The sequence below is a fragment of the Schistocerca piceifrons genome, chromosome 3 (genome assembly GCF_021461385.2).
Source record: "Schistocerca piceifrons isolate TAMUIC-IGC-003096 chromosome 3, iqSchPice1.1, whole genome shotgun sequence".
Taxonomy (NCBI): domain Eukaryota; kingdom Metazoa; phylum Arthropoda; class Insecta; order Orthoptera; family Acrididae; genus Schistocerca; species Schistocerca piceifrons.
In genome coordinates this window covers 67,588,972-67,602,977 of record NC_060140.1, presented here as the reverse complement: position 1 = coordinate 67,602,977, position 14,006 = coordinate 67,588,972, and the positions used below count along the sequence as shown (strand labels likewise).

General features: G+C 41.4%; 1 protein-coding gene across 1 annotated transcript in view; it reads left to right on the top strand.

The window, feature by feature from the left end:
- The window catches only part of LOC124788344 (arylsulfatase B-like), a 250,192-nt gene that overhangs the window by 23,290 nt on the left and 212,896 nt on the right, over positions 1 to 14,006 (top strand). The window lies entirely within an intron of this gene.

Sequence of the window (14,006 nt, the reverse complement as noted above, 5' to 3'; positions counted from 1 at the left end):
GGCAGACTTACCACCACAATAATTTTTGCAGACAGCAAGGGATACATGTGCCATTTTTTGGTGAGAATGCCTTCAGGGATTACAAATGTGTGTCTCTGTCTGCACACGCGCTCCCTTTTCACAAACCCTAAAGCTGAAAAGTCATAGTGCATGTTACCAATATAGACTATTGGTCATTATTGAACTTCTTTAGATATCACGTCTTCTCACCCCAACGCTACCATTAGGGTTGCGTAACGGTACAAATAATGAGACTTGAAATTGCGAAAGATGCTTCTGATTTAAGCTTCTATGCCACCCCCGTTTCTCCCTTACGCTTAGGGTAGGTAGGTGGTTCTTACCCCCTCAGAAACCTTCGCGGGTATCAGGACAACAACTCACCAAAATTTTATCGATATTGTATGGGGATACTTAGGAGGCACAGAAATAATTATACACTGAGGTGGCCAAAGGCATGATACCTGCTAATATCACGCAGGACCTCCTTTTGCCCGGAATAGTGCAGCAGCTCGACGTGGCATGGACTCAACAAGTCACTGGAAGTCGCCCGCACAAATATTGCCTCTATAGCCGTCAATAATTGCAAAAGTGTTGCTGGTCAGGATTCTGTGCACGAATTGACCTCTCGATTACGTCCACAAATCTTCAATGAGACTCACGTCGGACGATCTGGGTGACCAAATCATATGCTCGAATCGTCCAGAATGTTCTCCAAGCCCATTGCAAACAGGTGGCTGTGTGACACGGCGCATTGTGATCCGTAGGAATTCCATCGTTGTTTGGGAACATGAAGTCCGTGAACGGCAGCAAAAGATCTCCTAGTACCCGAACATAACCATTTCCAGGCAGTGATCACTTCAGTTGTACCAAAAAAACCAGTCCACACCGTGTAAAGACAGCCCACATCATTATGGAATCACCACTAACTTTCACAGTGCCTCGTTGACAGGTTGGATCCACAGCCTCGTGGGGTCTGCGCCACACCCGAACCATATCATCAGTCCTTTTCATCCGAAATCTGGACTCATCTGACCAGGTCACTGTTTTCCAGTCGTTTAGGATCAACGAATTCGGTCACAAGCCCAGGAGAAATGCTGGAGGCGATGACGTGGTGTTAGAAAAGCAACTAGCGTTGCTCGTCTGCTGTCATAGTCCATTAACGCCACGTTTCGCCGCATTGTCCTAATGCATTTCTGCGGTTATTTCACGCAGTGGTGCTTGTCTGTTAGCACTGACAACACTACGCAAACGCCGCTGCCCTCGGTCGCTAAATGAAGGCCATCGGCCGCTGCGTTGTGCGTGGTGTGAGGTAATGCTTGAAATTTAGTATTCTCGGCACTCACTTGACTCTATGGATCTTGGAATATTGAATTCCCTAACGGTTTCCGAAACGGGATGTCCCATGCGCCTGGGTGCATCTACAATTCCGCATTCAGCGTCCGTTAATTCACGTCGTGCTGTAATAATCACGTTGGATACATTTTCACACGAATTACCTGAGTACAAAAGACAGCTCCCGCCGTGCGCTGATCTTCTTTAACGTATACACGCGTTACTACTGACGTCTGTATACGTGCACACCGCTACCCCACGCCTTTGTCACCTCAGTTAACATTCTTATGTACAGGTTGATTAGACGGGTCCTACCGATTTCGTTTTATGCAACCGGCAATGTTACGCCTAGTGTTCAAAAAACTTCGCGTGAGATTTTCACATTATCTGTCCCATTACGCGCAAACCGTTAGTCCTACAGAAAAATGTATATGATATATTTTTAGAAAATGTATTGTAGTTCCGTTGTGTACTGGGATACGTTTACTCTACAGTTATTCAGGAGAAACGTACAAAAGTGACTTACAAACGCACCTTTACTCCTGCACTCAGCCCCCACCGGTCAGAATTTTTAGTATGTCGATCATGCCATTCCCTCCTACCACTATATAAAAATTTACGACATGCGAATTATTTCCTACATTCAACGTTTCTTGGCCCTCATTGATTAACCTTGTTACGTCACTAGCTTCATGGAGCACTTACAAATCGTAAAATTGACGTTCGTGAAAAACTCACCTCAAATTTTTGACTATTTTAACAGCACAAAATTAATAATTACATTGTTGTATTAGTCAGGCCTTCTGACTACGAAACTAATGTTCTTCTAAAGGTTTAGTTTTTATCGAATTGTCAAAGTAATTAACTGGTTTCAGTGCAACGTTTATAGAAGTCGTTTTCCTTTCATTACCCTCAAGGGCATGTTTACATTAAAAGTGTTAACAAAACAACCGACTACGCTTGTGGCGTAACAGGACAATCAATTGAAACCGGAAGAGATCGAATGTCGGGAATAGGTCGTGTTGTCGAATATCTTTGTACAGTAGTAGGAAGGAGTACGATCAACAACCTCCTAGAAATCTTGATTGGTGAGGGTTTGAGGTCAGTTTTATACGTTTCCTTTGAATAGCTAAAAAACCGGGGCCTCCAGCGGAAATGTATCCCAGCACGAAATCTGACTACATTAAATTTCCAACAGAAGTGCGCTGTAAGACTCATAATTTGTTAACAGTGAGCGGGACAATATTAAAATAACCCAAGTGGTTTGTGAAGGCCAGATATAACATTGCGGGGTGCATAAGACATCGGTACGGGGAACTGAACACGCTATATAAGGAGAAGTCGAATGAAATTAAAACGAGAAAAAAGGAAATAAACAAACTATTATTTCTAAACCAACCACCATATCTGTTACTACATTTATCCCATTTCAAAAAGGACCGGCAATGCCTTCATGCAGAAATGTTTGGGGCTGTCCACGTAACCATGATCGAATCCAGGCGTGCACCTCTTCGTCCGAAGCAAATCGACGGCCACGAATATCTTACTTAAAGTCTGCAAATACATGGAAGTGGCGTGGCTGAGATCGGGACTGATGGGGCACTTGTAAGCAATTCATGTCGACAGTTTCGACTAAGCTGCAGGAGCTACATTCATGACCGAAGAGATGTACGGCGGGGTATTTTCCTGGTTCCACAAACATTTTTGCATGAAGGACTTGAACATCTCGTCTCATTGTGTGATATATGTAGTAACAGTTATAGCGATTACTTCTCAAATAATGATATAATTACTTTTTTCCTTCTATCTCGCTTTTAATTTGGCTGCCCCTTACAGAAAATCGGCCATTTCATTTAGAGGAATTAAGAAATAATCATAACAGTAAGTTAAATGCGCTAACTGTACAACGAGACATTTGCGAGCCCATTTTTGTTCACAAAATATTTCTTGTTATGATAACACAGCATTAAGAAGCAAAATTATGTGTATGTTCTTTCTGCAGTACATAAATACGAAACTCAGCGAAATGAGATTAAGCTTGGAGATTAAGCTTTAAATGGAAGAGAATCACATTTTTCTAACTTAAAAATTGCTTGTAACGTCTCATGATATCAATGGAACACAAAAATACTCGTGTTTGTTTTAGTGTATCTCCACCGTCACAGTAAACTAATCCAGAAGCGCAAACCTGCGTATGTGTTACGCGTTACGTTAAAACTGGTTGGCTTGTTTTTCATTCATTACGTAATACTAGTCGTCCTCCTGACTTAGTATTGCTTCCTGATAAACATCTGAGGATCGATAAACAAAATTTCCAGCAAAGTGTAATTTGCAATTGTAGCTACAGAGCACTTCATTCTCCTTGCGTGCTAAGTGCTTCGCTGTAATCAGAGAAATATCAGATATTTGAAAGCAGTATTTATGTTAATGTAAAGCATATACTTGCACTGACGAACGCGTCCACATCCAGTCAGCATCCACGAAAATAAATGAAACCTTTTGCACCACTCCGCAGCGTAAGTTTATAGATCTAAGGAGGCAATCTGATGCGTTTATCGAAGGCGTGCCTTAGCGCAAGTAACAGGTATGATAAGAGATTAGCCAACGTAGAAGAGTTCACAGTATGTGCATTCATAGATAGGGCATGCCATCCGTATTCGGGGACGATTCTATCCACATTCATATCCGTACTCCGGGCGCTTCGGAGGAGATATTTAATGTCAAGATTAATGGCATGCTGTATGTTCGGTGCGCGCCACCTGATATCTCGTGAGTGGCATTTGCCCCACAATGTCGTCTTCACATAATTATAGTTTCTAGGAAAATAAAACAGCTTGTCATTGTTTTACCATTATTTATTTTAGGTAAAAATGAGTAAAAAATAAATCAACTTTATTAAAATAGTTTACATCGATAAACATCCACAATCAGCATTAATTTCCACCTGCTGGTCATTGGCAACAGACAGCTTGCTTCTCGCAAACATTGTGTCCAAAACTGCTGCACGATACCTTTGCTCTGACATTTTTGTGTCGTCCACATATGTGACATTTCCAGGTGTAGGTTCGTTGTGAAGTGGCCCCTTTTTTATGAATTTTTCTAGAAATATTTGTACATCTTTTGGAAGGTTCGTTAGTTTTGCTCTTTGTACTAGATGAGCATCCGTAAGACTATATGATCAGTTTTTTAACTGTTGATTGTTGTGCCTAAAGATGAGATTCGGATACAGTGCAGAGATATCAAGGTGGCGGCAGAAGAATGCGAGCGTCCATCTCCTTGTTATTGTGGCTGTTGTATGTGATGCACACATCTGATCCACAGTACCCACCTCACCCTTAACTCTGTTGCAGTCTAAGTACTGCCGATTTTCCAGTTTCAAAGTCAATGTCATTCAAAGCGCACTGAAAGCCATTGAGCGTCATTCTAATTTCCCCTGTGTTACTAGCCTGAAATTCGGATGGAATTTCTTTTTTTTTCTTTTTTTTTTTCAGGGCGCCGATGATGGTCAGCTTTTTGTTCAGCAGATTCCGATCTAGACTATAGCTGGTGTAATAATTGACACTCGTAACATTCCTATTCGTGTCCTCTATAGGAGCTATCAGTCTTTTGATAAGATCTTTTAGGTTTATTTGATTTTGTACGCCCAGCAATCTGTTTGCTACAGTACACTTCAAAATGTAGGGTATAAAAGTCTGCGCCCCGAAGGCCATGTATTTTGGTCTAATACTTCGCAGTCTTATTTGGAGTATACTGTACAAACCCACAACGAGCTGTGAAAGTCTGAAACATTTCATCAGTTGTAACAAATTCGCTGACATTATAATGAAAAATAGAGTTAAAAATTTTTGGAACAGGTGCCAGTTTATCTGTAGATTTTTGTTCAATTCTACTTTCTAAGTTGCCAAATATAATTGGTCTAAGAAGAACCCGGAAACGTTTATAACTGAAAGTTGATCATGAGATAATCATACCATTGCCATCGGATGCCCGTAGTTGACAGAAATTTGCATGATATCATTTTTTATGCCAATTAAAAACAAAAACTGCACGATTTTTTTTTTCCGATGGCGAGCTAGAGAATAGTTCAAATCGCTACGTTTTCTTTCCGATTCCCTGTCTTCTGTATGTTTTCGGAGATGAGCAGATAAAATGCATCTAACTGTGCAAGTGAATTTTTGACAGTACCTTTTGGCACAGGTAAAATTCCAGTAATGAGTTTAGAATTTGTTTTTCCAGTAGCTACAGGCCGACTTATCCAAAGAGTTTCATTGCCTTTTCCAATATAAAATCAGTATCCACCTTCTGTAACTTCTGCACCAGTTTCCTGACTGTCATCTCCCGCCTGATACTGTTCGGATGCACTACTGGGGTCATCAGCATCAGTAATCTCCTCTTCCATATCAAAATGGTCATCAGACTCACCACATGTCAACTCATCTTCCGAAATTTCCTCTAGTATTCGTAGGATCCCTCACTATATCACTTTCCCTGGAAATAAATGTGCCCAACAACCTATTATGACAGTAAATAAGAATAGATACTGAAAATACGTGTAACAAATCATAAGCACGTAATGTTGAAAAATATTTACACAAATGGGCGCCTGGTGGTAATCATTACTGCAGAGGCTGAAGTTAACAGTGACGTTGTAACTTAACAATGCACAGGTGTGGTTTCAAACGAAGTCACACTCCTGATCTATGACGAAGATATCATACTAGGTTCTACAGAAACCTACGGCTAGCACCAACCAGTGGACGCTCAGAAAACCGGAGCTTTACGCGAACGCTTACTGACTTAATTCCTATGAAGTACCATACGTTTACAAACTACTTTCTAGCCTTTACGTTTATAATTTATGTCGATTGAATTCAGACAATATAGTAATGACGCCGAAAATACGAGAACGCGGAAGTGTGCGAGGGAGACCAAGGTTGCTTGAAAAGTATTAATAAAGTATTAAGATGAGTCGGAAACCGGCGTATATGGCAGATAATAGAATGTACGTAAGGAGAACCAGGGGCTTAAATTGGAAGATTAGGTGTAGTTTCTGACAGAGTTGAGGACCTCGGTATGGAAAATACTATTATATAGAAACATTCTGACAATCAGGTAAACAAAATGGGATGACAAACAGGAGAGAGGACTGAACCACCACTGACATGGAACAATCAGATAATAGAATGACATATTTGGCAGACCATTGGCAGACCTGATCTAAAGTGAGGATGCATGTATCAGTTGAATACTTAAGTACTTTGCCTATTACATCACAGAATTTTTTGTGACGTAAGGGATTATTCAATATGGTGTTGCGCTTCATGAGACACAACACTGCTATCAGGCATTGAGAACAAACAATAGAGACTCCATGTTCTAATATAAAACATAGCAGGAAAAGCATAGATGGGTACTCACCGTAAGTATGACACGCTGAGTTACAGACAGGCACAACGAATAGACTGTTACCCAATATAGCTTTCGGTGAAAGTCTCCGTCAGCAAAGAAAACACAGACACATTCGCACAAGCAAGCTCGCCTCGGTTATACATGGCCGCTTCGACCGGCAGCACCGGCCGGAGTTACTGGTGGTAGCGATCATGTGCACGCGAGGTGTGCTTGCATATGTGAACGTGTGCGTGTTTTCTTTGCTGTCGAAGACTTTGACCGAAAGCTACAATGTGCAACAGTCTCTTCGTTGTGTCTGTCTGCAGCTCAGCAGGTCATCTTTACGGTGAGTAACGATCTGTCCTTTTCTTAATATTGTAGACATTCAGAATAATATTTCTAGTATGTCTTTGAGCATTTTGGCACCCTCTGTTTACAATAAATACGGTTTTAATTTGTTTGTATCGCGTGACACAGAGCATTGACCTAAAAATCCAAGGTGTCAGCAGTCACGTCACCTATTAGCTATCGCAAGTAACATGCCATGCGTTTTCTTCTCTGTCGCATGACAAGCCATGCCCCCTCCTCCACCTAACCCCTTTTTTCGAACCAATCACAGCGTAGTACTAAAAATGAAATAGTCAATCAAAATCCAAGACGGTGGTAGTAGCTCAATTGTTATTTATGCCCCACGCCCTCTCCCCCCACTGGCCACTCACGTGAAGTATTAAAATGAAGCGTAAGAATGGTGTCAACCTACTTTATTTCCGTGAAAGTCAAAGATATTTACAAACGTCTGTAATATAATATTAAAATGAAGTGCTAAAATACAGCAGGTTGCGTTATTTACATTATTTTACGAAGGTTTCGCTAATAAACGCACTGCACAATGTACCACCTCCCTTCCTTATCCTCTAGTCGTAGCATAGTATTTTAGCCGCTTTTAAAATAAAAGACCCCAGTTACAGTACGGTCCATCTTGGTTAAATAATTTTATCAATCATATTTTTCATTTTTAACTACAGAAGTCATTTATGGGGTGGTTTCGTCGGTCGTTTCTGTGAATTTCATTGGAAACTGTATATCACTTGCTATCAGATAATGAAACGGATATTGTCTTTATTATGCATTGAAGTGCACGCAGTTTGCATATTGGGCACAACCAAAAAAAACTTCTAAGCAGTCGTTAACGATGGAATTTCGAAAGAAGTACTACACTAGCAACCTCTACGGACTCTCAGATTAAATATTTTCTCCTCTGAATTGACTAAATAACTGCAACTAATTACACGCAGATCGCTTATTGACAACATGAAATTCTTGTACAATACTACCGCTAGATTGACATACAGCCTAAACTACACCATTAATTAGAAAAGTAAATAATGACAACACCGTTAAAAGCAGTTCACTACATATCTTGGAATGCATAGCAATGAGATCAGAATGCCTACCACGAGCCGAATCTAAAACGTTCTGCAGATACACAACGGGAATCTGAAGTCCCTGTGCAGTATTCACACAGCGTGGTTGTTTCAAACTAAAACAAGTAAATATCTCGGAAAATGACATGTTCTAGGTGAAAAGTTAATTTCACAACAGGGGACATCTGTCTGCGCTACTGCTGGCCACGCCGTAAATACATGTACCGCGAGGGCAGGGCAACTTTGTATTTTCAATTGGGAACCCCTCATTTTTATTGACTATTCGGATTCTACGCCAAAACCCGTGTATGGATTACTCAAACTATTGTCTCCCATTCGTAGTAGATGGCACTGTAATCTTTAAATATCAAGTGTGCCTGCTTTCGTAATTACGAATACACACACGAATTAATAAATGTATCAAAATAGATGGTCGTCAGTTTGAGCTTGTATTTTGAAGTACAGTTATAGTGAGAGGCAAGTGCGCTCACCGAAATCAAGCGCCCTTCGTTACCCTGCATACTATTAGATAAAGAAATATGGTCAATGAAGAATGATGGTCAGTGAACAGAATAATTGTCTGTGGGGAGAATGATAGTCTGTGGGGAGAATTAGGGTCTGCAGAGAAATGATGATAATTCTAGAGTGATGATCAGTGGGGGATGAGGTTCAATGTAGTGATTTATGGCAAATATAGAATGATTGACAATGGAAAATTGTAGTCATTGGAGAATGGTGATCGGTGGCGAAAATGACTAACAATGGAGAGAATGGCAATCAGTGGAGATGGTTGGTTGGGTGTTTAGGGGAAGGAGACCAGACAGCGTGGTCATCGGTCTCATCGGATTAGGGAAGGATGGGGAAGGAAGTCGGCCGTGCCCTTTCAGAGGAACCATCCTGGCATTTGCCTGGAGTGATTTAGGGAAATCACGGAAAATCTAAATCAGGATGGCCGGACGCGGGATTGAACCGTCGTCCTCCCGAATGCGAGTCCAGTGTCTAACCACTGCGCCACCTCGCTCGGTCAGTGGAGATCATGAAGGTCAATGGAGAGAATGATGGTCAGAGGTGAAACGAGCGTGAGTGGGGATAATGATGGTCAGTACAGATAATTATGGTCAGTGGATACGACGATGCTCAGGGCAAAACTATGGTAATGGGAAATAATCGTCAATGCAGAGAATTATGGTCAGTCGAAAGAATAATGCTCGGTGGAGAGAATTAAGGTCAATGGAGAATTTCAGCTGTACCTATCAATATGTTCCGACAAATTTTTTGTTCCAAGCTACAATTTTTTTCTTGTCAGCAAAAAATTGCTCTAGCCTACAACTCGAAAAAGATGACTACTACTTCTAGATGCACCAAGCCTTTCATTAATTTTCGTCTACAGTTAATTATTTATCGGTTTTGTGCATCGTATGCTGGTATGAAAACAGAAACTTCATCGTCAGCAACAGTAAACACGCCCTACTCGGATTAGTGCAGCTTTGACGTAACCAACGTTGGGCAAAAAAGCTTGGAAATCCCCGTAGGTGGTCGGTCGTACTGGGTTCCGGAACATGATCGCCTTGAACAAGGGCACAACTCGTTAACCTAAAAAACTTCTTCTATACGGCGTACATCTTATTTTCGCCAGGTAGCGGCACGTTGCCGTAAACAACTACTGTAGCTACATTTCAGTGCATCCGTAGGCTATAGTCATGCGTATACGACTTTCACACTCGCGTTCGTATTATGGCACGTCGATGTTGATAAGGATTTTCCCTAAAACGCTGAGTATTGAAGCTTGAGCAGTTTCTTCGCGATACGTTGTTGACAATTCTTCCTAAATTTACTGAGACCACCCGTCATCATCGAGAACTTGTAAGGCCAAAGCAGATAAGACAAGAGGAGGATGTAGAAAAAGTTGGAAGAAACTCTATTCTTGTGTGCCCCATGATTAAACAATTATTGTACGAACTTTCTGCCAATCAAAGGTTACCGATTCAACAAGAGCAGCGATCAGAATATACGTCTCACGCAATGACAACAGAATCACTTCAACTTTCCAGAAGTGCGATACACACGAAGTTTCTTATATACATACGTCTCTAGGAAAAAAATTTACATGTTAAAGTTGATTTTCATTCAAAGGACGAATTGCACATGTATCAGTTATCAGGCTGTTCTCCTTCGAGATGAACAGCGTAAGTGCCGTCGGTTGACACGGAAGGTGGAGTAAAGTATATGAGATTTACTTAACGCATTTGATATTTCCCGTTTCAGTATTGTTCAACTGAAGTTCCAAAACGTGTGTATCTGCTCAGTTGAGTCCGATATTTGGAATTTTCTAATGAATTGCGGGACCTGGGATACGTAAATCACAAGACAACTAAACAGCTTGTTTCACTAGTTGTTTGCGATTTATAACGCTTCCTGTCCAAATTATCGACTGTAAGAACCAGAGGTTACCATACTGTATATCTAGTTGCACACCAACCCATGTCTCTTGTCTATATGACGATGACAAGTGCTATCTGCCAAACAATTGATCTCCTCGTAGCCTGTACACCGGGATACGTCCATCCTGAATAAGTTTTGCGATCTGTGATCATAGCAATTACTAGAAACAAATTATAAAGTGTAGTGTAGTCTTAACATACTACATTGCGATTTGGGTCTCAAGTCGTCCTAATGAATGTCTGTATTCAGTTTGGATTCAACAAGAGATAAAGGGCTAAAGTACGTATAGTCGTTTCTCTATCGTTTTATAAAGATACTACTCACATAGTAATTAAACAGGTTTTTTCATCAGATACCTGTTACATTCACTGTCACAACCTCGTGCTATTCTATCATAAATTTTTTTAATTGGATAATTTTTTATAATTGTTGATTTAGTTCTGTCCAAATCAAAAGGCGAATTGTTTGTTACTTAGTAGTGATATTTTGATTAACCTTCTGGCAACCCATATAGTCACATGTAAGTAAATTTCCATGGAGGAGAGTTTCGTTTATTTTTAAAATCATCACCATCGTCCAAACATTAATGTACCAGTGGCGTACCTACAATCGTTTCTAGCACCAGATTGTTTGAGATCCATGGATGTTTGAAAGTTCACTATACTCATGTATCTCTCGGGAAATTTAATGTAGATCTGCTGCTTTTCCATTGCGAAATCCTTTAAAATGACGTCAATAGACAGACGCAAGAAGTAATATTTAACAGTAATCATTTGTATAGTAATGTATTTATGTATTATTTTCTATACTCTCAACAATCCTCTCAGCGGCAGTATCTGGTGATTAGCGAATTTACGTTCCAACTTTTTCTCACTTTTCTGAGCAGACACTGCTGAAGAAAGCTAATACCACCGTCAAAATTCACACCGGCATACTGTGAGGTGAGTCCCACCACATAACTACCTTATCTATGGACGCGCAGTATATGTCATTATTGAGGAGTTTTGAATGTGAGCCTATCCCGAACCTATTCACGACAAATATATTTCAAATATTTTATACACTTAGGTGACGAAGGTCACGGAGTAGCGATATGCACATATACAGACGACGGTAGTATCTCGTACACAGGGTTTAAAAGGTCAGCGCATTAGCGGAGCTCTGACTTTTGCACAGGTGAGTCATGTGAAGAGGCTTCCGATGTGATTTTGGCCGCACGACGGGAATTAACACATCTTGAAGGCGGAATGGTGGTTGCAGCTAGACATTCCATTTCGGAAATCTGGAAATCGTTAGGAAATCCAATACTTCCAGATCCACAGCGTCAACAGAATGGCGTAACTGCCAAATTTCAGGCATTACCTCTCGCCACGGACAACTCAGTGGCGACGGCCTTCACTTAACGCAGCTTTCTGCTTAGAGCTGTCTTAGCCAACAGGAAAGCAACACTGAGTGAAATAACCGCAGAAATCAAGGTGGGAGCGCTGCGAAATTTGGCGTTAATCGGCTATAGCAGTAGACGACCGACGCAAGTGGCATTGATAATAGTACAACATCGGCTGCACCGCGTCTCATGGGCTCGGGACCATGTCGGTTGGACCCTAGACGACTGATGAACCGTAGCTTTGTCAGTAGAGTCCTGACTTCATTTGGTAAGAGCAGATGGTAAGGTTCGAGTGTGGCGTAAACCCAACGAGGCCATGAGCCAAAGTTGCCAAGTGGTGTGGGCTGTGTTTACATGGAATGGACTGGGTCTTCTGGTCCAACTGAACCGATTTTTGACTGGAAATGGTTACGTTCGGTTACTTGGAGACCATCTGCAGCCATTCATGGACTTTATATTCCCAAACAACGATATAATTTTGGTTGAATGGTTCAAATGGCTCTGAGCACTATGCGACTTAACTTCTGAGGGCATCAGTCGCCTAGAACTAAGAACTAATTAAACCTAACTAACCTAAGGACATCACACACATCCATGTCCGAGGCAGGATTCGAACCTGCGACCGTAGCGGTCGCTCGGCTCCAGACTGCAGCGCCCAGAACCGCACAGCCACTCCGGCCGGCGGTATAATTTTAATCGATAATAATGCGCCATGTCACCGACCCACAATGGTTCGTCATGGGTTTAAAGAATTTTCAGGAAAATTCAAGTGAGTAATCTGGCCACCCATCGAAAATATGGGCTGCAATCTGAACGTCAGTTCGTGTACAAAACCTTGCACCGTCAACACTTTCGCAGTTATGGACAGCAATAGAGGCAGCATGGTTCAGTATTTCTCCAGGAGACATCCAACGATTACTTGAGTCCATGCCTCATCAAGTTGATGCACTACGCCCGGCAAAAGGAGGTCTGGTACGATATCAGGAAGTATCCGATGACTTTTTTCACCTCAGTGTGACGGGGCTAAAACGACTATCGGCTCGAGCACCTATAAAGAGTTTCACTCGGACGGTCAATTTGGCTTTCGGAAAAGTAAAGAAACCAGAGAGGCCGTTCAAATGCTACTACTGATAACAGAAGCAAGACTTAAAGAAAATCAAGGCTCCTAAATAGGATCTGTCGACATAGTAACAGTGTTGGATAATGTAAAATGTTGCATGATGCTCGAAATCCTGAGATGTAAGCTGCAGGAAATGCTGGAAATACACAGTAAAATTGGAAGACGAAAAAAGATGTGCTCTTACTAAAATGAGAGTAAGACAGCGATGCAGTCTATGTCGGCCAGTGTTCAGATTACACATCAGAGAAGGAATGACAGAGAGAAACGAAAAGTTCAGGAATAGGATTAGATTTCATGGTGAAGGAACATCTCTGATAAGTTTCGCTGTTAACACTGCCGTCGTCAGTTAAGGAAGTCAAGCGTTACGCGACTTGCTGAATAAAATGGACACTGGGCGCGAAATACGGATCTGGAGTAAACCGAAAAAGGTAAAACGTAGCGAGAAGTAGTAATGAGAAAGTGGACACCCACCTTTGGGACCGTGAAGTAGAGGAAGGAATTTTGCTACCTTTGATGTAATGACATACGGCAAACGAAGCAAAGAGGACGTAAAAAGCAGACTCGCACAACAAAAAGGCCTTTCCTAACGAAAAGAAGTCTACCACTATCAAACACTGACGTTAATTTGAGGATGACATTTCTGAGAATGTACGGCTGGAGAAGAGCATTGTACGGAAGTGAACAATTGAGGGTGGTAAAACTGGCAAAAGGAGAGATTAAGCGTTTGAGATGTTGTACTAGAGAAGGAAGTTGAACTTTATGTGGACATAGGATAAGAAATGATTATTTTTCTCCACAGAATGGCCGTGGACATAAATATGTGTAAAATACCGACCAGAAGAAAGGACAGGATGATAGTACATGTGTTAACACATCTGGGAATAACTTCCGTGGTACTAAAAGACGCTGAAGAGGG